At 41.3% G+C, this 25270-nt stretch overlaps 1 protein-coding gene across 6 annotated transcripts in view; it reads left to right on the forward strand.

Annotated features, from left to right (window-relative positions):
* NDST2 (N-deacetylase and N-sulfotransferase 2) overlaps window positions 1–25270 on the forward strand; it is a 140184-nt gene that overhangs the window by 75141 nt on the left and 39773 nt on the right. For 3 of the 6 annotated variants that reach the window (XM_074830644.1, XM_074830646.1, XM_074830645.1), the window contains one exon: window positions 12743–12803. The gene's annotated coding sequence lies outside the window, so the exon portion shown is untranslated. Of the gene's footprint in view, window positions 1–6582; window positions 6602–12177; window positions 12248–12742; window positions 12804–21927; window positions 22897–25270 lie in introns of those variants that run through there. The other 3 variants (XM_074830648.1, XM_074830647.1, XM_074830649.1) reach the window with 3 other exon arrangements.

Here is a 25270-nt window from a genome sequence, read left to right on the forward strand (position 1 = left end):
AACCAGTTATCCAGATTCTCCAGCTGTTTCCACCCACCCTTTTCCTTTACCCCCTACCTTGTGGGCACTACTTTGTGCTGTTCTGTCCATAGCCAGCCTACACCAGTAGCTATCTGTTATGTACTTGGTGCCTACCATCCACTTGTCAGCAATTGCACATTATTTCCATACCACAGCTTCAAAATCTATCCCTGTCTTCAGAACTCCAGAAGAACTCCTTGCTTTCTTGTGTTGCCTTGGTTATAGAGCTGCCCTGTGCTACAAAGGGTACTGGTGAATATGGGAAGGGAGGACCTGCTGGCAGAGGATGGTCAAGAGAAAAATCCTGGGCAGAGTCCTTCCCTAGTAAACTGGAAGTCTGTGTTTCTATTTCTACCAGCATCTTCAGCTGTCAAAATTTAAGTGCTGTGTGATGGGGAATTTCCTGATGCTCGCTGTAGTAGGGAGACGTAGGATGGTTCCCATGTTTACAGCAGCTCAGTGTATGATGCAACATGTGGAGACTTTATCTTGCCAGGATTGGGTGCCCTTAGGCCTTGTTTGTCAGCATAGCAGTGAGCGTGGGTTCTCCGCCGTCCTCTTCAGTTCATCTGTCTCAGGGAGCTGTTGCCTATGTCTCTGAGCTTCGGTGGGGTCAGGGAAAGTCTAGGCAATCAGGGCGATGTAACTTGTATTTTTATTTATGCGGGGGCTGGGATAAGGGCTGCCCGTTTTGTAAGAACTTCATTGTGATGGATTAACTTTCCTCTTGAATGACCACGTATGGTACATCCAAATGGGAGATTGCAAAGTGGCTGAGCAGCCTGAGCAGAGCAATTAAAAGGCCCTGTGTGGGCAGCGAGTCAGAGAGAGGGCCTCGCTCCCTTGGCACGGCCTCTTCCAGCGCGTTGGGCGTTGGGGGCTCCTGTGTGTGTGCTTCCTGCCACGGCCAGCCCTCCCTCCTCCCCAGTGCTCCAGTAGGTCACCAGTGAACCTCAGCGGGAAAAGACAAAATGCAGTTCATGAATAGCTTTACAGTCCCCTCTCTCCCGCCCACCCCGTGCTCTGTCCTGGGAATGTGCTGCCCACACAGTGACCAGAGAGGAATCTGGAGGCATTTGCAAGATAATGCCATATCAAATGTTCCATTCTCACACTTTCTTCTTGCATTTTCAAAACTGTTTACGTATTTCCTTTCAGTTTGCATGAATAAGCACATAACTCCGAGACTAAAAAGGGGAAAATGCATTTCCAAATGTGCAAAGCCATGTAACTGTAATAAATTGCTTTAATTGCGTATGGTGCGTTTAGTTTCTGGAAGCCTATTATGCATTTCTGCCTCCAACAAGTAGCCTTTCCTGTTTGCTTGCTGCTGTTTACCAGGCTGGCCATCCTCCCAAAGTAATTCTCATCCAAATTCTCCACTTCACAGATGCTCACCGAGAGCTTTTTTGATCCTGAAATGCTCAGTGGCTCTCAGATGTTGCTCTGGCAGACAGCAAAAGATAGAGACTAGGTTTTCTCCCTAGGAATTTGGTGTCTTACCATATTTTTAAGTAATATGTTTTTCATCTGGTTTATGATGTTTTTAAAAAGATATAAAGTTACAGCTCAAGGCAGAGTTGTCTCACTTGTGAATAAAGTTTCAGCCAACTAGTAAGCACAGGTGGAGGTCATTTATATCATTCTCCTCAGGCAGTCACAGCTTCTGGGTACTGGAGCAGTGCTGTTACATGCTTTTCTGTAGTTAGTTTTTCCCAGTAAGTGCCACGTTTCTTCTATTTTCCTTTACTGTTTGGGAGGATTGGGAAGGTGCACTATCAAAGTCCTTTGGCTTCTTTATTTTTGGATGACAAAAGTTACAGAAGCATAATTATGTTATTTTTACTGCTAGCTGAATAATATTTCTCACTCTTTCCTTGCCCACCATTGCCTGTATTTGACCTATCATTTTTTGTTTCAGTCTAGAAATGAATGTGCATTTTAATTCTTTAACCTTTTGTAAGGTAGATAGTTTTGGAGTTACTAAAATTATTCCCTACAACAATCAGGAGTGATTTAAGGTGTTATGCAGTGTGAGAAGAGGTCTTACTTTGAAGACTTTCAACTTGAAGTTGTAAAGGAAGTGGCAAAGATTAAAGGGAAGCTTTTCTATTTTCTGTTGGTGTTTTTCCCTATCTACAGAGAGAAAAAGCTGTTGAGTACTGTTGGGATTAAATGCAGAGAACTGACAATAACATTTTCTCTTCCTCTGGAAAGAAATGATTTTTCAGAAGGTTCAGAGTCAATTTGGAGAGCTAAAACAACCCTTCACATCATGGTGACTTGTCTGTGCCCATCATACCCCTAGCTTTCTCTGAGGAGCTCCAGCAAAGCCAGTCAAGTTATCATAAGTGTCTAGAAATAACCTTGTGCAGCCCTTCCCACAGCTGGGAAACTGATAGTGTTCATGTATTCCTGTGCTCATAACTATCTGTTATAAGGAGATACTTGCTCTTCCTTCCTGAAACTTTCTCTGTAGAAGTTGCTGTGCTCTCAGGATACGATGACCATGTTAATGAATCCATCAATCACAATAATCTGATTAAATTGATGGGGGAGAGGGAGCCAGCAGATGAAACAAACAGATTATTTTAAGATATATGAGATACCCAATTAGTGGCTGACTCAGCATTTAAATAGAAGTGTTGCACAAGAGATTTACTGGTAACCAATGTATTAAATTATACTATATGGTTTTTCATCTAAGAGAAGGGCTTGCATACTCTTACAGGGACCTGTAAATAAAACTGTGGCAAAGTATTACATGTAAAAAATATGAGATATATATTACCTTTTTTTTTTAATGTGCATATATGTGTGTGTGTGCATTTTGCCTAGTAATGGACTAGGACATGGACAGTACTATGGAGAGATTAGCATGGATTTTAAACCCTGTACAGGCACTTTGGCCAGGACCTGGTGAATGTGTTTTCAGGCATATAGGAAACTGAGACTTAAGTAGGAAGGGAGTTGCTTTGTGTTGCTGAGGTTTTGGGGGCAATCCCCTAGAGTGCAGAGATAATGGAAGGGAAGCTTTCTGTCAGGGAGCATATGTTTTTTGTGATGATTACACTGTGTATAGATTAGGACTTCTGGGAGGGAGGGAATGGGAAGATGTGCTTGGAACATAGGACCATCTGCCAGTACCTTGGCATAGTTGTTTCATTAATGAGAAGCTTATTAGCTTGAGTCCAGCTGAGATAGACAAGAAAGGCAGCAAAAGGGACAGAAAACTGTTATCCAGACGCCACTGAAATGGCAAAGAGATGGCTCTGATAACCTGTAAAATCTGATTTTGTTAAAAGAACTGTTCTTGTTCTTCTTGGTAAAAAGGTATCAGTCTTCTTGTTGGTGAAAAAATGTTTTCATTAATTTTGTGATGCAACGCGGGATATCCTTTGTTAGGGCAAATATATAACAGAGGGTGAACTGGAATTGGCAGGGTACTAGGAAAAAAGGAAAGACCAGTGCTTTTTAGTGGGAAATAGGTTTTGCATCAAATGACTGCCTTTTCTCTGGTAAACGCTTGAAGGTGCCCTGTGTTGAATGTTGGGTGTTTAATGTTGTTTGTGGTGACCAAGGATAACACCTGGAAGACACAACTTTGAGAGTGCCACAGTCCCAGCCCTGGCTATGCCAGCAACCTCAGAGAGCACACAGTCTGGCCTGTGCTCCATGTGAGGCAAAAAATCAGAGGGGTGCTCTGGGCGGGCAGAAAAATAGCACTCCAGCGACAAAAAGGCAGTGGTTAGGAGCCAGTGAACTCTGTTCCTGCAACCTCACATTCTTGATTCTGCTGCTACATGGTAAGTGTCCGAGTGTGTGCTCTGTTCCTCAATTTTGCTGTCTTGTAAATCAGAAAGTTATACTTAGCCTGTTTTAGAGAGAGCTTTGCTTCTCATGCTTCTGTTGACACAAGACTTAAATGCTATTGTATTTGAACAGCTCTGTTTTACTTTTGCCAGTTTAGTCAGACTTGAGTCTGGGTGAGGGTGAGATGGCAGAGCCTTTGCCTGGAGAAAATGGTGGTTAGAAGTACAGAGTGGTTTGAGTGTTGGTATTTGGGAAATTATTTCCCTTTTGTCTGGTTTTATGCTGTTCAGGTTGGACTGGTGGTTAAGCTGAAGGGAAGAAATAAGAAAAAAGTGTTTCCGATGAAAAGGCCTATAATCTGCAACTGCCTAGGTCCACAGGAGCGTGGACATGTTCAGGACACGATGCGAGGGTTATGCAGTTCACCAGCAAGATGGTCTGGGTAAATAAGGCTGGACAAGGGCAATTTCTGTTTGCACTGCTAGGATAAAAAAGTTGGTTTCCCCTGATGTTTTTGTTGATTTATGAGGTAACTCAGATGGGGCATTGTCTCTTGACTTCGTCTATTGTAAATCTGTTGAATCAAAAGGAACATGCATTTTCAGAAAATGAGTAGAAAAATATGGCTTAGGAGTGTCAAAACATCTAAGCAGAGTGAGCCTTAACTGAAGCGGTTTTGGTTAATCATCCTCTTTGCAAATTCTCTTTTTCTATTGAGGAGGGGAGCAGATTAGTGAGATGAGAATTTATGTTATTACAGAGGTAAAAATGAGTTATGGTTGGGTTCCAAAGGAGAAAGAAGTTTTTAAATATTATTAAAAAACCCAGCCCTTTGCTGTGATGCATATGTAATACTTAGACAGTTCCATGCCAAAAAAGAATTATTCTAATACTGTATACCATGGTGTTTACATACATAAATGTATGTACAAATACTGGCACAACATAAATTTAAATCCTGACCCTGTGCTTGTTGAATTCAGTGGAAATACTTCTGATGGTTGTGACAAGTGTTAGATCAGATTCTCATGCTGACATGTAAATGTAGTCTAAAACTCAAACTGAAGCTTCTGCTTTTGCATAAATTTTTTTTACCTGGCTTAAAATGGAGCAGAGTTGATTGAAGGTCTTAAAAAAATATTTGTCCTGCACACCAGACCCTGCTGTGTTTCATCTACTGAAACTCTCTTTGATAGTATCCTACAGTGATAATATTCAGTTGCCATGTTGCATGCTTTCTAAACTGACAGTTAATGTATTTTCTCTCTCAAGTAGTGGAAGAATATTGTTGGTCCCACAAGGGCATGGTAGGTCAGGGTTTTGGCTCAGTCTGTGAGTCTAAAAGGCTTTGCACTTAGTAAAGCCATAAAGAAACCTCCAGCTGGCTGGATGCCTCTCTTAAAAACACAAGTGTGGCCTTATTCCGAAATGATGCTCAGGCAAAGTTGTGTATGCCTCAGTCTCTTGGGATGAGAGAGGAGTGGGAGGGAGGCCTTCACTGATGCTCCAGTGAAGCCAGGGAAGTCAGATCTTCGCATAAAAAATATAGGGAATTTAATCACTGATTGACTCAGAATCACTGTGAAAGGGTGGAATAAGACAGAGGAAGAGAGAAGGAAGGCAGCAAAGAGCTTTTGACTTGAGTGAAAAGAAAAATTAAGAAGGAGAGTAGAAATTTTCATTTCATTGCAAGCACAAAAGCTCCCTTAGCTGTTTGTGAACTATGAAATTGTGGAGCTCCATGCAGTGTTTTCCTTCTAGCAGCAGAGCACAGAGCTGAGTGTCTGCATTGGGAATGTTATGTACAGCTTTGCTTTAGTGCCTTTCTGGGTCAGTGACTCTCAAAAAATGCCACACAGAGCTGCTTTAGTTGTGCTTCCCTGAGTCAGTCTCTAAGTGCTGAAACTTCTCCCTGATCATAACCCAGTGTCCTAGAGAATCTGCAGGCTTTCTTGACTACTAATCTTAAAGCATTTACGGTGTTCCTTGAACTCAGGATGGTTGATCATGTGTACCTTTTTTCAGATGCCATTCTTCCTGGCAATTCAAACCACAGTCAGATTGTTGACTTCAAAAGACCAAGTGAAAGGATATGGCCAAGTCCTTGCACCTGTAGCACCGAAAGAATTGGTATTCCTCACATTGCTTTGGCACTACTATCTCAGTAGCCACAATCTGTAGTGTTGTCTCATGGAAAATAAAGAGAATTACTTGTTCATGCAAAGATTTTTTTTCCAAGCATAATGAACAATAGGATTAAGCAGCTGCATCATTTATATTCTTTTAAAATGGCTTCATTTACCAGGTTGTTTCACCTCTGCATCCCAGAAAATATAAAGAAAGAGGGATGGTAGATAGGGGCAAAACAGTGCATTTAAATATTCTTCCAGACAAGCTCATATGGTAGTGGAGATTTCTGTGGATGGATCAGGTATCTGTTTCCATTTGTGGGAAGGTTTGGTGACAATTTGAGCATTTATACAGCCACTGTCGGTGGCGATTGGGAGCCCCCAGGGAGGAGGAACAGTCTGTTCAACATTTGTGCGTTCCTCACCAGCTGACTGCACCTGCAGCCTTCACCATCAGTGGCTGGGTATAGAGGCGTTTGGAAGGCAGCAGCAGTGAGGAGCAGAGCTTGAGAAAACTGTGGAAAGAGAAAGCAAGCTATCATACCTCAAAGTGTGGGAAAGATCCTGAAGATACCTGTCTGTTTCTGAGCATTGGCTAAGCTGAATTTGGGGCTGAACATTGGCTAAATATGTAAAAGGTAATTGAGTAAGAAGTTTTGATTTCTTCTTTCCCTTCATCCCCCTGAAAACATAAATTATTTTTACCTGTTTTCTCTATTTCCATATATGCAAATTTCCTTCCTCTCACCTACTGAAAAAGGCAAAATGCACCTAATTAAACAGGTATAGCAAATCTGCTAACAAATCTTACCCTTTCAAATTTGGCTTCAAAATACCATATTTATTCTTCCAGATTTGGATTTCATTCAGCTTTGTGCATTTGCATCCAGGAAGAAGAACTATATTTGTAATTTTTATTTGGTTTATTGGATGGACTATCTCTTCTCATTATGTATCTTTTCTGTACAGCCAGCTGTGCTATGGCCACTTATTAGGCATCTTGGAAGTTACTACTATGAACCCCAAAGTGCATACAAGGAAAGATCTTTAAACAGCACATTAGAACTGAATTATGGTCAAAACTCCATTTTCTTTATTGCAATGTGTCTTTACAGTCATATCAAACGTGGTTTGTACCTTTTATTTGAGTATAGATTATTGGCTTTATGGGTTTTCTCCTTTATAAAAAATGAGCAATGTTAATATTAGTTTTAATTAGTTCCTTGGTGGGGGTGAATCATAACTTGGAATTGAAGATTCATAATATTGTAGGCGCATTTATGAGGTTAAGTGAGAAGCTCTTTATGCATTGTTTTGCCCCCACACCATCTTAGATATTGGAGGAATCTCCTCGGCAATGTAGAGTGCACTTTGCTTTATGATAAAAGACAGGGATAAAAGTAAGCATAAGGAGCCTGAAGAGGCAACACTGTCCAGATCAAATATTGACAATGATAAATGAAAAACGTAGAGAAGGAATTACATGGACTTAAAGTCAGCAGGCTTCTGACTTAATTTGTTTTATTTAATGAAGGAATAAAATGAAAGAAATAAATGACCCACTTTTTCTTTAAATTCTCCATGGTAGCTGTCAACTTCACTGTAAATTGGGGGTCACCATTTAGGCACAAAGCCGTTACATAGTTTTATGTTGACATTAACTTCATTCCTGTGGGATTTGGGCTCCTAGGTGTTTTCAGGCTGTCTGGAAACCTAACACATGATTGCCTTTCATTAATCTAGTTATTTGTTTGCTATTTTTTTCAAATGCTATTTTTGTTAAGATAATGCTTGCTTTATGACTGGTATAGGGGAGATAAGGCATTGCTTTGTCTGTGAGCCATGGTTTATTAGCACCAGCGAAAGATAGGTCCAAACTAGGTGTCTTTAATTCTTTTGGGTGCTCTGAATTTTGAATGCTTTGAGGAGTAGCTTAGACAAGCCATGAGCAGAATTGTTTTAAACGATCTGAATGGGGTGAAAGGTTTAAATACAGTGCTCTGCTACTTTAACCCAGTAATTCAGAGAATGCCTAATGCTATCAACTTAATTACAGCATTGGTATCAGGAGGCAGTGGCTCTGACAGGATGGAAACTGACAGTCTTTTAAGATATATCTATCTAATACATAACTGATCGTTTTTCCTTTTTCAAGATCATTCTTTGCTCATTGAGGAACAGTCAGAAACAAAGGGGCAGGGGATAGAGAGAATTGCAGCAATGGAAGCTCATCAGCTGAGAAAACTGTTTCCTTCCTACTCATGTGATGAAAGCAGAAAGCAAAAGAGAACAAGGAGAGATCTCTTCCTAATATTTTAGTTGTAGTCATTTCCCTTTTTTCTTTTACAAATTTATTCTCTTCACAAAGATGGCATGATTTTAGCTGCAAGGCTGCAACACTGGGTAGAAGGTTGTTACTGATATCTTTTTCCCCGTTGGCCTTCACTGCAATTGGTTTGCTTTTTTGCTTGTTGGGAGCTGATAGCAGAAGAGAAAAGGACAGAGGCAAAGACAGATAGCATTAACGGTTTTAACACTTCACTGCTTGCATTGGCCTTTCCGCAAAATCAGACTGCTGGAGCAGTCAGAGTCATGGGTGTTTCAGAGCAGCATGGTTGCAAGCAAGCACAGTCGTGCTGATGGCAGATGGGGTATGTGCCACATGCCCTCCGTGCCATGAATAGGCTTACAGGGAGGACTCCTTTCATTTGTTGTGTGCAGGCCAGGTGATGCCACATAAGGACATGCAAGATCTGAAGTAGGGCATTGATTGAATCATGAACCATGCTAAGCCCTTGGCTTTACATTATTGAAGTGATGCTTCTCCTTCCTCAGATGCCTCTGCCTTTTTCTTCTCTTGTGAAAGCTGCTCTCGTGAATTATATTAAAGGCAACCCATCATACAAGAGAGAGGGGAGGAATTTAAGAGATCACTTACAGTACTTTGAAAATGAGACTGCTTTCTCTTATTAGAAATATGAATTCACTTAAAAGCTTCACAGGGTCTCGGAAACTGTTTCCCTTCTCAAACCAGTTCTGCTGGATGCACGTGAATGAGCCATAAAGGAGCTATATGTGTTAAAATAATCTGGTTTGATGGCAAACGTCCTTGATAAACTATTTCAAGTATATCCTTGCTGCCTAGTCTCCATTTCTTTCACTTCCTAGGAGAACCTGACAGGCAATGCTGTTTTCTCCATAGTGCTTCTTTCTTGAGCATTTGCAGTTTCCGACAGGGACTTTTTCTGATAATTGTTCCTCAGTTTTACTCTTTCCCACATAGCTCTATGTCTTTTCTCTTTCCCTTCTCTATGTACATTTTCCCCTCTCTTCCTGCAGTCTATTCATCCTTGCTCCCTGTAGCCACCAAAAGTCACCCCTGTCTTTGCTCTGTGTTGTCTTTGTGCATCTTTGACCTGTAAAGCTACACAGCTCTTTCAGTGATATAAAATATTTGTTATCCAGGAAGAAATGCAAGCCTCAGGTCCCTATAGTTTTTATTCTCTATTTTATTCTTTTACAGAAATTAACTAAAAATCTCCACCATTTACTAAGCAGGGCTTTCTAGTCTCTGCTCATGTGCCTGTAAATCTTTCCATATTTTGACCGTATCAAGCTACCTTCTGTGTTTTCCCAATGTATGCTTTATCATTATATATTTTCACTGTGCTTCTGATTTGGGCTTTTAAAGTTACTATTATTTCTAAACTAAGGACTGCCATGTTTCTCTGGTGTAATTATTACAGAGACATACAGAGTAGAACTGTTGTCTGTCTAGTGTGACTTGGATTATTTGCCCAGACTGAGATCTTCATGGGAAAATAGTTCTACTTGGTTGGGTTCCCCTGTGAATACTGTTCTTCAGACTAAGTGGACCCTGTTGCTTTTAATTTGTGTAAATATTAAGGTTTTTATGGTTAGAAAAACTAAGCACCCTTCTCATTTTTCTGAAAGCTGTTTTATCTTGTAATGGTGAAGGGGACCACACACATGCTCTAGTATGTGTCCTGGGCATTCCAGACAGCATCTGTTACACTCAGGTTTGACCTTTTTTCCGGAGTAAAAGGTAAAGTGAAACTTCCAGTGTGGCTGGTGTGTAAAGAAATGAAACTGTCAGGAATACAAATGTCATTGCTTATTGAGTCTCCATACGGCACACAGCCTGACTAATGGGAGCTCCTGCAGGAGCCTGCATGGCCAGCACACAAGCACCTGAGCTTTTCCACTCTACTGTTATGACTGGTGAATTTGAAACTAAATACAAACACAGGAAAAGATATGATGCTCCTAGAGTTAATGACACCTTTCCAAAATCCCTTAATTGTGTGCTATGCAGAGGTTTATTTCCATTAGTAAATGCTTTGATGCCTAGAGATGAAATGTGGTGTTGCCTTCTCTATTAAGTATTTGGGAAGTGGCGTTTAGCAGCTGTTGATAATGGTGGTAAGGTGCGCTTTGTACTGAGGGCTTTCTAGACAAACAAATCTGTTTGCGTCTCATGAACAACATAGGCAGATGAGTTTGTATGGGGGAGGTTAATGGGAAATTATTAGGCAAGGTTTTTGTCACCTCACTTGGCTTTCTGTGGAAACGACAGCGGTGTCATCTCTTTAGTGTTGCTTTAAACCACTCCTTTAGTTTAAGGTTCTTTAAAATAAATCTTGCAGTGAAATCCGATTTAGCCGATTCCAGTCATATTCTCCTGATGGAAAAATCTATCTGCTTGATAATATCACTGTGTTCTTTGTGTTTTGTCACTGGCTCCTTATCAATTATTGCATTCAATTTAAATTCCTTGTTACCCCATTCAGTTGGTGTTAAATTCTGCCTCCCCTGTGTTTCTATTTCTATTGGTTGTGACATGGCTTAGTGGAAAACTGTGGGACTGCAAAAGCAGGAGTTTCTTTACCTCATTGATACAACTGTTTCTGAGCTTCTGTAAGTGTGAGTAAATTGCATTTTTAAAATCTGAAGAGAGAATTATTTGTAACTCATTTTCCTCTTTGAGTGTCTCTCCTGCATTTGTGATCTGTTGATCCTTTTTTTTCAAGTGTGCTGTATTCTGGAGAGTAAAACCAACTAGAACCAGAGTGATACTCCATCTTGGTCCAAGTCACCACTTTGGTAATAGTTTGCATCAGAAAGTGCAAAATATTTATTTTGCAGTAAAACATCAGGGGACAGCCAACCCCTATGGGAAACTTACATTAAATGCCATTAGTTGGATGTTGGTGTGTCTGCTGGTGTGGGTCTTAATGACTACCATGGGAGTAGTGGACATATGAGAGCCTTATCCACTGCCATCGTATAAATTCTACTCATAATTAACTTCCTAATTTGATTGGTTTTCTCAGTGAGTTTCACTGGATTGTCACAGTTCTTTGAAAAACATTTCTTTAGTTGTCTGTTCTTTTACAGTGACATCAAACATTCACCCCTTTCGTAGTTCAGTTGTTTTGCTGTTGCATCTGGCTGTTTTGATGTTTACCCTGGTGTGTTGGGATCTGTGGAGGCAAGACTTGCAGGGCTTCTTGTTCTGCCTTCTCAAACTGTTTAGTGAAGAAACATAAGAATTATGGATCAAAATAAAAGAGGAAAGTTGTGTACTGAGGAAGGGTAGGTGCTTTCTTTCCTAAACTAATCTTTATCTAACCAGCAAAAAGGAAAAGAGAAAATTTTGCTCTTGTAAATTTGCAAGGAAGGCAGGGAGCTGGCTGCCCTTGGTTATATTTACAGACAGTGCAAGTGTGGTTCTTATTTGTTTACTAATTGGCTGTAGAGGTATTAAAGATTATTGGAAACTCAAAGGTCAGAGTTTTTGCTGAACTAAGGTCTGTGTGAGCTAGAAAGCTACAGGAGAGCAGTGGTGTATCTGAGATACAGCTGATGTGGAAGAGCTGCCTTTAGAGGCTGACAGGTATAGTAAAATTAGCCTTTTAGACCCGACCCTGTTCTAATCAGTGTCCTCCCTCAGGGTTTCGGTGACTCCACTGAGATGCTCTCACTAGTAAGCTGCTCTTACTGGTAAGCTGTGTGTGTCTGTGTACACACACAGAAGTTTCTTGAGCTTCAGTTAGCTTCACAAAGTACTTTAATCTCTGTGATCGGTAGCCAGCTAGAGGGGTGGAGGAAGGGTGTAACTCTGTCCTTCAGTGGTTTGTTTTTTGTTTCGCAGTATACCTAATGGTCCTGACTCTTTCAAAGGCTTTGGCAATAGACTACACAGACTGTCACAACACTGAAGTTTTACCGAACTGATTTAGCTGTGGCCAAGACTAAAGAAGGTAGCATCTTACAGTTTGCTTTGTTTGCTGTTTCAAAGGCAACTATATTAATGAACAGATGTGAGAAATCTCATTAGGACTATGCTGGCAAGTCCAGTTCTCTCAGCTCATACTGCATTTGCCTGTTCTGTGAACTTTCTTTTTCCTTCGTGGTTTACCTCTAAATCCAGGTTCCTGGTTTGTTGGTTGGTTGGTTTTTTTTTCCCCTGTGCTTGTCATTTCTCATCTCGCCCCACTCTTTCTCACTCTTGCACAATTGAGCCTGCTGCAGTGCAACCCTACGTCATCAGCTAGTCAGTGCCAACAAGGCTGTTGTCACGGCCTCATTCTGTCCTCATGCCATGGTTAGGGTACTGTAATCATTACCTTGGTTCTGGAGAACAAAGGTGCTCCTGCTAAGTAAATGTTTACAAACACTGATGTGGAGGCTAACACTAGGGAAGAGAGAGAAGCACTGTTTAAAGTCTTGTTTCTTTTTTATTTATTTTAAAACAGAACGGTGTTCCTGAGAGAAGCAGCTGATGAGTATTTTTCCTTCACCAGACTGTGATCAGAGGTAAGTGCAGAATCTTTTGCATTTTTATGGGCTGACATCTCCAGATTTGGTAAGGGGAAGAGCTTACTTAAGTCCTTTTGAGTGGTCTCATGTCAAAATAAGAGGCAAGGAATCAGGGAGGAGGAGGAGGCGGTTAGACTTGTATGCTGCAGTGTGAAGTTGCGCTCCTCCTTCCTCCCCTTAGAATGATTTGCAGAGGAAACAATTCCATGTGTCTTGTCTTCAGTTGCACAGTTGTCAGCATGAAGTGTCAAACGAATTAATTTGGATCAGAAAGGAATTTCTAATGCAGTTCCAGAGTGAGATAGGACTGGGTGGTTGCTTATTGCTAAATATTACTTTGCTTAAATGGAGTTATTACTTCCATACCTTGTGGGCAAAATTTGGGGCAATGTATCCATTAACTCTGCCTTTGAAATGGAATGTGAAGGATGTGGACTAAAAAGCTTTTAAAGTTTCAGATTTTATATTTCACAGAATCTCTGACCCGTGCATAACAGCTGTAAGATCCTTTTGGGAATGACTATATTTATGTTGCTCCCAGCATACTAGAACTGCATTCATGAGTTATACCCACAGGAAATATCATAAATGTAATTAAAAATAGAAATATTGGGTTGGTCTAAATTCTGTGCTGAAGGAAAGGCGTCCTGCTTTTTTTCCTTCAGTTCTGTCTGGATGAATAGCGAGGGAAGGTAATTCTTGTGGAGTTTATTTAGGACATATGTTTGACTACTGCACTCTAATGTAGCAAAAAAGCACCAGTCCTGTCGAGGTGCCTGATGCAAAATGTTCAGGCTCCTGTGACATTTATGGATTTCAGGTGCTGCAATACTTGCAGAAAGGTCAATTCTGTTTTAAGAGTAAAAGTTCATACAGTGAGTGCAGTAGAAGAGGCATGTGGTCAAGTCTTCCCTCCATTGAAGTTCCTAGATTTGCTTGGAAAGAACAGAGGTGATTTGGTTTTGTGTGTGTGCTGGGCAAGTCTGGTTGAAATACTTTTTCATGCCTGAAGAGTGTCCTCAGTTATATGGATATCTCAGATTGCTTTATATGAGCAGACTGTTACGGCTTCAGCTGTGCAGAAAATCAGAGAGCAAAAAAAGAGAGGCTGGAACTGCAAGCTCCTTATGCAAGTAGACTGGGTTTATAAAAAGGAAATTGCAGAAGCTGGTACTTAATGCTGTGTTCCAGTGTACAGAAACTCAGGTGGTGAGGAAAGGTGGACATGCTAAAATGAGGACTTCAGACTCTTTGAGCTCTACACATGCTTCAGCTCTAAACTTCTGTCTGTCAACCAGAAGCTGAACTTTAACCCTAATTTTCCTGGAAAGGGATAGGCAAGTCCAATACTGTTGCCCAGATGAAAGTTTTCTTCCACGGATGGTCTCCATGCAGCTCGCACTTTCTTTTGGCAGCCCCTTCCCAGCCCCACTCACACTGCAGCTCTGTGCTTTCTCTCAACCATAGCCCTGAGTTTTCTGGAGATGTGTAGAGAAGGGTCCTCAGGCATTGGTTGGATAAAAGGATTTTGGAGGGTTGGAAAAGAGGTAGGACCTGTGTAGGTGGTGTGCCCCTGTTTTCATAGCTCATTTTTCCAGTGTGATTCAAATAATAAGTCTTGTCTCCTGTAAACTTTTTGTTGGCAATTTTGCAGGTGCAACTTGCAAAGACTAGTAAACAAGCAAAAATAACTTGAAACATGTGATGGGTTTTGTACTTGCAGTACATTGTTGTGAGTGGTAATAGAAACCAGGGCTGCTTTTGCAAACTCAAGAGTAGAAACAGAATAAACAAAAACTTCTGATGGAGTAGAATGAGCGTGATGACCACATTAGCATTCTGTCCAGCTTGAATAGTTGCATAATTCTAGAGACATTTGGTGTAATATTCACTTGAGAAATTGATAAATATTTCTAAGTGAGAGAGTGAAAATATTAATGGAATGCTTCATATATTCTAATGTCAAAGGTACATGTGACATTATGGCTAAAAAGCAAAGGGAGAAGAATGCTTTGATTTCAGGTACAGCCACAGTAAATGGCCACTGCACCTTCGATTTTATTGACACAGAGGCTAGGAAATGGGGAAAGACAGCAAAAATGTAGAAAGACAGTAGATGGAAAGAGGACCATGGAGTAGAATATATAGGCTGGTAGGCCATGCAGAACCCATTTCACTGTACATGCAAACAGAGTTATTGGAAACTGTAAGTTATTGTTACTAATTCTAAAGTGGACTGTGGGCTTTCCTTGTGCTCTAACCCATAATTAGTTCATTCTTAGCAATACTTACTTATTGGTTAATAATGTTTCAATGTTTTCTGCAATGAGATGCCTGTGCCAGTAATATCCCACAGTTCAATTACAGAGAGTCAGCCACAAAATGCCTGCAGCTTACTTTCCAAGAAACCTTTATTTTCCTAAAAACCTTTATTTTCCTGTGAGATATCTCAACTCTATTCAGTTGTAGCAGAAGTAAAGGAACAAATAACTCCCTTTCTCTTTCATTATATTTTATCTTTTTCTGGTTCCTAACTGTGTCTGTTTTGTTCTGTCATTCGTTTCTACTAAGGACTTGTTTACCAGGTGTTTCTTTGCAGTCACCAGTTCTTCATCTCCTTGTCTGGGGGCAGGTTATAGTAACCACTTCCTCTGAAACTTGTGGAATTGATCTAATCATATCGGTGAGGTCCTGTCATTGAAACATCTCCAGAAATATGCTGGCTTACTTAGATGGTGTGTCTTCATGACATCATGCTCATTTCTGTAACAGAGATGAATTGTAGTGCTTGGACAGGATTTGGTCTTAAACATTTTAATTAGTTTATTGGACTGAAGTTCAAGAGAACTGGCAAGTTAGTAGTGAATTTTTGCCAGTTACTGTTTACATCATTTTTAAGGATTGGCTGCTGCTGAAGATGAGCCTGTTGAGTATTAAAGATGAATACAAAAATGAAATGTCTCAAATTGTAGGCACTAAGTCTAAAGACTACGTAAGGCTAGCAACATGCATAGCAACACCTACTAACCTCATTATCCTTTCCTCTATATAAGCTTACTTTATGCGCAAGTGGGCTTTGGAGATCTTCTGTGAGATAAGAAATGTGAGCACAGCTGAACAGAGAGAAAAACTTAATTACAAAGCAGAAGGGCATGACTTAAGGTGCTCTGGCAGGGGCACTTTCCTTTCCTCTGAACGTATCATTTGTTTGTCAATTGAATGGCTTAACTCTGGCGCTTTTCACCTCTCTCACCATGCATTTTAAATGAATATAATCTTATGGTTGGGAAGTGCTGTGTTCAGTACATCAAGAGCTTTTTTTCTACTTCGAGGAGGAAGAGGTAAAGTAACAACATTACCATTAAGTTTTCTCCTATAAATGCAAACATGTTCTTCCTTTCTTTCACCTTCCACAAAATTATTCATGTACTTATATATTACAAAACTCTGTTCATTTCTCAGATTATATTTACTGTATTTGGCATTAAAGCTGCTGATCCAAGGCCGTCACCAAACTGCCAAGGTCAGTCCTAAGGCCATGCTTAAAGGCTTGGAAATCAACTTAGGTTGTGGTTATAGACAACTTGGAGGGCTTCCCAGAAAGGACCTGTCCAGCCAACAGTTACAAGAGATGAATATTGTTTCCATTGATTTTTAAATCTGTTCCTGCAACCACTGTGCACTGGCCTCCTGTCAGGGCACAGCAAGGGCCAGGAGCTGAGGCAAGCCAGGAGGCAAGGGTGACCCCAGTACAGACAGTGCACTCAGTGATGGGGCATAGACGCACGGGGTCGGAGCATGGCAGGCAGAGCTGGGTGCTAGTAACGGCGTCTCTTGACAGTCCCAGGCAAGATGGAGCAATAAGGCTCCCTCCATCCAGGAGTTTAAAAGACCGGGCTGGAGACAAAGCTACAACATGGGTCTAGAATCCACCCAGGAGACAGGGCTGGAGGCAGCACTGGGTACAAGCTAAAGTGTACGTATGAGGGGTCTCTTCAGGAGACAAGCTACCTACAGCCTAAGTCAATCCAAGAGACAGGGCTGGAGGCAGGGCTGCAGACAGGTACACTTACAGCAAAGTTCAGGCAAAGAGCAAAGGCCCAGGCCTGAGCGCAGATGGGGATGCTGGACCATGGGCAGAGCGGTGCGTGCATGGAGGTCCCATGTGAGACTGGTCTGTGCCATTAAGGGCTGATAGTGCCCTCAGGGTCCTGACACCTTCAGCTCCTTAATGGAACAGATGAAAAGTTGCTTGCTGTGTATGCTGTCATCTCTCACAAGTTTTAATGCTATAACTGGTACCTATAACAAAGTCCCTTTGTTTCACTGAAGAGGAAGAAAAACGTTTTCCCTCACATGCTTATTCTGGCCCCAGAAATTCTTGTCAATCCTCAGATAGGCGCTTCATTGCAAACAGGGAGGGTGATGGCTCACTTGTCTCCTGATGTAAGGGACAGAGGTGTGGTTTTTGTTTGTGTCCCCGCCCACCCCCATCAATCCCAAGGTCAACTACATCTAGACCTTCTCAAGAACTACTCTTGTTTTCTATTTCAGTGGCAGGGGAAAAAAAAAGGATAATATGACATAGATGTCTTCAATTGGATTTCAGGTAGGGTAGATTTTACCAGTGACAACATAAACATTAAAGCCAGCTAGAAGTTTACCAAAATCTGTGCAAATAAAATGAGCTTAGTGGATCTGAACAGATTGTACCTACACAAGTCTGCAGGGTCCCTCTCTTTTTCTCAACCCCCCATCCACGCCTCAATTCTGGCAATGTTCACATGGCTTCTTACACCAGAAAGCTGTTGGGTTTAACGGTAGTCTTCCTTGTGCTAGGGAGTGGATCTCAGCTAACCTCAGTTAAAGGGGAAATTCAGGACAGGAAGCTGTTCCTCTGTTATCAAATAGGTACTGGCTGGGTTGAATGCATCCTTAAATCTTCTCCTATCCCTTCTGTGGCTACTAAAGAGGATGAGAAGTTTTCTCTCAGCCCTTGGCGATCCCCCAAAAATCTGCTTTGTGTCCAAGTATCTTTTTGAAAAGAGCTATGGTAATCTAGGTTCTTTATGAATATTTGGGTGAGGAAGGATGGAGGAATTTAAAAGAACTCTAATTTTTTTCAGGTACTTGGTGCAGTATTGAAGTACCTCAGTAGTGACCTGTCTTTGCTGGTATTTTTTCAATGAAATTTACACGCAAACATGTTTCAGCTTCACTGACTCCAGTGAGAGTTTCAAGATTTATGGGACTGGGTACAGCATATCCCGTGTGTTGTCACTACCTGTAAAATGTGGTAAAGTGAATCAGTGGGCAGAGTCCTGGAGGACAAGATCTGTGCACAGACGAGACTGATGTGTGTGTGAGACTGAAGAACTGAGTGAGAAATGCTTGTTTGGCACATTACTGTAAACCATGCTAGATTTGTTGTGTGTTTTTGTCTGGAGGTTAGGAATTGTTCAGGGATAGTGCTATCAACACTGTTGTGCCTTGGTGGCTTACAAATAAGGCTTGATCAAGAAAATTTTTCAAAGAATGTAACCTAAACAAACATGTATCTTGCTATGTCTTGGTAGTTCCAGAACCATTTAGTCCCCATCCATTTCTCAAGTGTAAATAGCATCCTAAACCTTGAGGTATTTTGAAAAACATGTAACAGAGGAGTGTATGTCCTTCTGACATGACAGGACATGAAAAATGTGTTTTGCCCAGCCATTTACAGTCATTGTAAAGGTCCAATAAACACCTTGTAGTATAGCCCAATAAATGAGACACATCAGAGAGGACTGTCGAGTCTCTCTTGGGGTTTGAAGCCCAGGATTTCAATATAGGTCTTTTAGCAGATTTGCTTGGATAGTGGGATTTTGCTTCTTTTTTAATGTAACTTTTCAAGATTGGGTTATTTACAAGCTAAGGCCACTTATTTCAAACATATTTACCTTGAAACCATATACCCTTTTAAGCAACTGATACAAAGCACAGCAAGAGATTTGGGTCTAATCAACATCCTGGAAATTAAGCTATTACACAGTATGACCCTGTTAAGGAGGAAATACTGCAAATACTGTTAATACTTTTGTAACAACCACCATTCTTAGTTTAGGTATAGAGACTCTGAAAGGCCCCTCTCTTTCTCCAAATAGTTGATTCTGGTTTTCAGATGGGTTTTACAGATTTTGAGTATTAGAAGTAGAGGAAAGATAAAGGCTGGTCCAGAAATGCTGCAGCGGGCATGTGATTTCAGCCAGTGACAGAAGAGAGACTTTTATCTGAACCATGACTAGACATTTTGAGTCTGCTTTCATTTTCTTGGGCACTACCCTAACAAAAGGTACTTTAAAAATCTGTTTTAATTGATAGATCTACAAAAAATGTCTAATAAAGATACTGACACCTTTACAGTGAATTAAAGCTACTGATGATTGGCTTGATCTTCTTAGTAACGTTTCTGTAGACCCCTCAGAAATAGTCTGCTGATTCTGGTGGAAAACCTCTGCTCTGGTGTTGCATAATTCTGCAGCTGTGCCTCTGCTCTCACTATGATAATTGAAATCCATGGAGTAGTGAATACAAAGATCGCATAATGCTGTCAGAAGGGCCTTGTTATATATCATAGCCAGCACCGGGAATGTTACAGAGACACCTACGTGGTTATCCCTATTTTCATGACCGGGGAAGCTGGCTGGGAAGGGGAGGCTGTACTTACAATGTGCAGCAATAGAGGTTCTCTCTTGATTGGTAGCAACATCCAGCATTTCCCCCTTTATTTCCAGGGCTTTTTGGAGACAGTCACCATGAAGTGAGATTGAGCAGAACTAGTTTGTGGCATGCCAGGGTAGTTAGGACTGACTGTTCAGGAAAATATCACTGAAATTTCACTATAACTATCTACTAGCATGAGGACATACTTGATGTATTTGCCTCTAAGTGGTGCTTAACAGCAATTGAGTAAATTTTTCTCTGCTTGCCATTCATCTGGGGGACACTGTGAAATAGTTCTGGGAGTTGGGGGGAGTGGGAAAGTGCAGGGGGTTTGGGTAGGGAGAATGGAGGAGAGGAAATCTAGCCTTTGAGAGAGATACTGAAGTTGTGACTTGAGGCAGTGAGCAAAAGTTAATTGTCTTCATATACCTGGAGCAGCAGTAATTCTTCTCTCTAATATTTTTTAAGTGAATAAATTTGAAAAGACTACCAGCAAGTGTCCAATAAACCTGAATCTCTATAAAACACTGGAGACTGGAGAAAAAGTATTAAGTGTATGGTGAAAACTCATCATGAAAATCTTGGTTATTCTAAAAATCAGTTCTTTGTTGTGTGGAGTCAGGATTTTCTGTTGTCTTTTTGATTAGTGGAGTATCAAGAGATTTCCAACATCTGCTTTTTGTGTACTGCAGCCTGAATGGAAAGGGGAGCTGGAAGCTAAAAATTTAAATCGTTTTAGGTTATGTATAAATGAATTTTTTTTCAGCATCATCTATCTGCAGTTCACAAAGAGGCTTGAAAACTTACAGTGCTGCATTGTAGCATGACATGTATGTGAGAAGATTTTTTTTTAAACGAGGCAGAACAGAGAGTTGTCTCCTGTTAGATATGGAAACCACATTTTTCAAAGGTACTCAACATCCATTTAACTTTTGCTGATTGATTAGGACAGCAGCACTAGTTTCATATGTGTAATCCTTGTCCCTCAGCACCTCATCTTGTATTCACCACTTAGCAATAAATATCAATGTCTGCATGCTTTTCTTTCTGAAAGACTTCAGTGCTTTTTTCAGTTTTCATATTAAATTAATAAATAATTTGCTGTGTTTTTGTAATGTATCTTTTAGGATTAAACAACACTGAACAAATGACTGTGCCATTATAGGAGAGAAAGAATACATAATACTATGCCCATTCTGAATGAGTTTTATTGTTAATTCGAAAGGAAAATCATCTACTCATCATAAACAATTCAAAACTTTTTCTACCTTAGCTTCCAGGGCTTGTTCCTGTCCTGTAGGAGCAATGAGACAGTAGAAAATATCTTCGAGACAGACCATACTGCAGTACCTGGTCAATATAACTGTGAGAAGCTAGACATTCTGCAAAAGCAGGTTAAGTCATACTAGGTAACCCCAACAGCCTGATAATTGACCTTTGTTTCTGATTTTAGTTTTTAGCTTGTAATTGTCAGGACAAAATTTTCGGGAGGTGCTTTGTTCGCTTTATTACAGAGATAGCACCACTGAGATTCAGGCCTCTTTCAGAGCACTCTCTAATACCCTGTAATGTTCCATTGCATTAGTTTTCACTGTCTTATTACACAAGTGTTTGCTGTGTGCTGTCAGCTCCTGTTAAAATAACTCCTCTAGAGATGTGTGCTAGTGTGTCATCCTGTCTGAAAACCCTCTTCTCCCAAATGCTGACTGGGAAAGGATACAACTTTGAGCATACCTAGGGCATTGCCTCTTCAAAGAGCAGAGTATGCTGCTGTGGTCAGAAGCGCCTCCTTTCCTGCCTGCCTCTCTGCTCCTCTAGAACATCTTTTTTCTGTTGCATTTTAAAGTAAAAAGCCCCTCTTATGCCAGTCTTTCAGGGGTATAAAGAGAGTTTAGCTCCCCCACTACCACAGTGACCAAACACGCTTAAATAGGGACAGAACATAGCCTTAGATTTATGTATTTGTTCTTTTAACATGTTAATTTTTTATTACTGGTGCACAAGAAGATGATTTTTCAGTGTCCCTCTGCAGATTTATTCCAGTCTCCAGATTTCAATAATAGTGTCTGAGTATACTTAGCTGGTGTGCTGTTGGGTTGGTCTGCCCTACCCCCCTCCCTCTGATAATGAGATCAGTTCACTGAGTGAAACTGCAAGGCACATTAGGGCAAGAGAAGCAATTTACTGCTGCTGAATACATTTGGTGAGTGTAGTTTCCCTCAGCTTGTCAGTCTGGAGGCATCCATAAACCTGTGACAGCTTCAGAAGACGAACTCCGGCAGCAAGCTGTCAGGGTGCCAGGCGCTGCTGTCTGGGCTGCCCTGCTCCCCTCTCCCCCCTTGCCCGCCCGCTTGCCCTCCCTCTCCCTGCCTGCCTCCCTCTTCTCTCTCTCTTTCTCTCCCTCCTCTTTCCCCTCACTCCCCGCCTCCCTCTACCTTATTGATGTGGGTTTAGGTGCTGCTGTTCTCCATGGCGGTACCTTTTTGGTTTCCTCCTTGATCCTCTTGCCACTGGAACAAAAGGAGAACTGGCTGCCCGTGGTGCAGCACCTGCCCTTGCAGCCTGGGGAGCGAAGGGGAGGAAAGCGGGGCGCTCTGCATCCCTGTCTGCCTGCGCCGGCAGTGAGCTTGTTCAATCACTTCGCTAGAAATGCCTTTGAACTGCTGCCAGATCCCATTGTCTACCGTGCAAATGGAGTTCAACGCCCTGCCGAGATTAGATGCACAGTGTGTAAGAGGAGGAAGGAGTGGAGCTGTATCCTCACCCTGAAGGAGCATCTCAAATCTGCTGTGTGCCATGATAATCTGAGTACTGGACCATGCTTCTCTGCCTTCCTCTGCACACCGTCTTCCTTACTTTCCTCATTGTTCCTGGGATTTCAGGGAGTGACATGGAAGCTTTTCAGAGAGGAGCTGCAAGGCAAGATAGTTTCTGAGGAGAAGAGGGCTGTGCTTTTGGATTGTTTTATGTGGGACTGTGCTTTGCCCACCACCCACCTGTAGCTGCAGTATGATATACCAGCTAGTGGTTAATGGTGCTTATGCTCAGCAGTGATGTGCTCTTTTTTAGCATGTATTTATTTACATTTTTCCATTTGTCTGCACTTAAAATTCCACCATCCTTAGTTTCACAAAACGATCTGAGAGATTTTGGCAACACTGAGTGAAGGGAAGGCAGCCACTGCTACTAATAATGGTTCAGCCATCTACCAACTGTGCAGCCCAGCTGCCCTTCTCCAGAAAGGCCAGCTCACTTTATATGTGATTTTTGTGAAGAGCAGCTCTCAGGCTTTCTTGCTTTCCCTTTTGCTCCATGTGTTTCCTTGGGTTGCTGACTATCCAGACCCTTTTTGAGGGAGTAACTTCACTTGAGGATTTCGATTTTAAAGGTAGGCTTTTGAATCTTTGTGCTTATCTTTGCTATTCCTTATGTAATTGTTACCTAGGCTGTTACAAGAAACATTGTTTTCTTTCATGCGTTGTTATTTGTCTTGTTAACCAGTTGTCATCTGCAAGGACAATGCTCTGAGAGGAGGATGGAGGAGCTGCTTTTCAGTGACTGTATTAGGCAGTGCACTGAGTGGAGTTGGCAGGGCTTGTGTCTCCCACCGATATGCCTGCTATGTTGCTTGCTCATTAAGCTCTTTGTTAGTTCCTTCTCCTCCTCCTCCCTCTGCTCTCCCTTGCCCTCCCTGATAGGATGTCTCTACATCTAACCTTGCTGCTGGGTTAAATTCAGGTTCTGAAATGTGCTGAAGGAGGATGGAATCTGGCCTGTTTGTTGCCGATGGCTCACGAATGCACTTGAATAGTACAAGGAAGCTGGTTACAGCTGCGTGCCTTCATCTACGTTACTGCTCACACTGCACTATAAATAGATACTCCCTTGACCCTTCATAGTCACTTTATGTGTTGGGAACCCGAGTGGAAGATGAACAGATACCAGCAATATTGGTAACTGATAAAGTCATTGTAAAGATTAGAGCCATTACAAATAGAACATTTAAAAAATCAGATAATGTCTTGTGTGTTCCCTGAGGACTAATGCAACCATATTTTCTAGTGGTATGTCACACAGCAATCTAAATTCTCATTTGCATCTCAAGAGCAAAGCTAGTTGTGCAAAGTTAATATTTAGTGACTTGAAAGCTTAGAAATGGAAATTGCTACACATGTTCTTTTTCCTTTCACCGCAAACTAGTAAAAGAAGATCCTTTGGTTAAAAATGTGTTTGATTTCCATTTTTTAGTTCCTTGGGAAATAAGATTCACTTGAAATGCTGAGGATTTTCTGGTTATTAAGAAATTTCTTGATCCTCGAGCTGAGATATAGCTGCCATTCTCCTGATCAAGGCACATTAAACAGAATTTGGGCCTTTAAAAATGTTCTTTAATTAACTAGTCAAGTTCATTCTGATAGTACAGATGCTTCTGCAATGTGGCCAAGTGACACAGATGTAGGAAGCAAGAGCTTGGTCTGGAGCACAGACAAGAAACTTCTCACAGGGCCTCTTCTCTTAATGGTCTTTGTTTTTTCCTCTTACGGTAACAGAGGTAGTCACATAGTTAGGCTGCTTCATAAGTAACTGTGTAGATGTAGCTCCTGTTGTCTAAAACCTTCCCTCTACGATGTGGCTATATGGAAAAGGAGACACAATTTTCAGTTCCATTCTCCTCCCTCCCTCTTCACTCCCCAGATTCAGCTCATAAAGGATGAGGAAGGGTGGTTGGTCTCTGCTTAAGTGATGTCATATTTTTCTGTTTAGTTAAAATTGCAGTGAAATTTTCCCCCTATTATATTAGAATCTGGCCTTTTAATAGGGCATTCAATTCAAGAATCCCAAAGAGATAATGAAAAGGTGTATGTTGACAGGAATATTTAACCAACACAGAGCTGAAGTAACCTGTCAAAGGTTGACCTGCTGCTAACTCCAGGAATCTTGGGTCTTACCTCACTGCTGGAATTGTCAGACAACCGCCAGTGTGGCTTCTCTGCTTTTGAAAGAAATTACTAAAAAAATACAAACGATCTGTCAATAAAAATGGTCTCCATTGTTTTAAACCATCCAGATATGATGTAGCAAGTCTGTTCACCTTAGATGAAATAAAACAAAAAGTTGTTAACCCCACTGCTGTCCTTCATTGTTAAACAACCATTTTATGCCCTCAGTAAAATGTTCTATGTCAGAGGCATTTCATGAGTGGATGCAGCCATTTGCCTGAAACCGCAATTAAGGTCCGGTTGCATGAGCTCCCGTTCACCTGGTGTTACCGCTTCAGTGTGACAGATGTGTCTCCATTGTCATACCTCACTCCATACACCTGGACCCTGCTGCAGTTTTCTTCTAGCAGGATAAAGTGGCACCTGTAGTGCAGAGCTGGACTGGAGCAGGTACTTGAGTAGTTATCACTCTGTGGGGTGCCTGTTTTCTGATGCTTCATGTTGGAGTCACCTAGTGCAGTAAAAGTACTCAGGTGTGTTTGAAAGCTGGGAACCTCGTTTTAGTCTCTGAAACAATCTAAAGAAGGTGATGGATTCAATAAGCTTGTTTCAAGAGAGGCGATTGATAGTGCTCATTTATAAAAAATGTTGCTGGGCTGCTGGAAAATAGGAGGGGGAAGAGGTTGAGAAAGGAAGTCTGCAAGCTAAGCCTGCTTACACACATTAGGATGAGCCCAGGCATGAAGCAAAAGGAAAGCTCAGAGCTCTTCATTATCTAATACTCCCTTAGGGCAATAACAAACTCACTGTAGAGCCAGCAAG

This window comes from Strix aluco, chromosome 7, assembly GCF_031877795.1.
Source record: "Strix aluco isolate bStrAlu1 chromosome 7, bStrAlu1.hap1, whole genome shotgun sequence".
In the NCBI taxonomy this organism is placed as follows: Eukaryota; Metazoa; Chordata; class Aves; order Strigiformes; family Strigidae; genus Strix; species Strix aluco.